This window comes from Sarcophilus harrisii, chromosome 4 (genome assembly GCF_902635505.1).
Source record: "Sarcophilus harrisii chromosome 4, mSarHar1.11, whole genome shotgun sequence".
Taxonomy (NCBI): domain Eukaryota; kingdom Metazoa; phylum Chordata; class Mammalia; order Dasyuromorphia; family Dasyuridae; genus Sarcophilus; species Sarcophilus harrisii.
In genome coordinates, this window is record NC_045429.1 from 364,011,419 (window position 1) to 364,011,906 (window position 488).

Here is a 488-nt window from a genome sequence, read left to right on the forward strand (position 1 = left end):
TCCCCCTGAGAATGCCCTGGGACCAGGGTCTCGGGACCAGCGCCCCTTCCCAGCAGCCCCAAGAAAACAAAGAACAAAGACCAGCCCCATTCAGGGAGGAGATGGCTGCTCTTGCCCCAGCACTATGTTGGGACCATCCTTCCTCCCCACCCATGGCACCAGACCTTGGAGGCTCTGAATGAGGCTCAAACCAAAAGGGGAACTGAATCAGACTGAAGTTCTTGCGGCTCAGACAGCTGTGAGCCCCCTCCCCGGCTGCAGAAGCATCCCCAGCCCTTCCAAGTGATTTGCAGCCTTCTCTCCTGCAGGAGGCTCTGGGGGGCTCCCTCCCCATGGCGGCCCTGGCCTGCCCCCCGCATGGGGGAAGCTGGCTCTGGCAGAGTTCTGCAGCCCGTCCTCCCTGGACTTGTGGGAAGCGGAGCTGGACCTTGGGGCCGGGGCCTTACCTTGGAGCAGTACTCCACAGAGGGTGACTGTGGCCAGCAGGG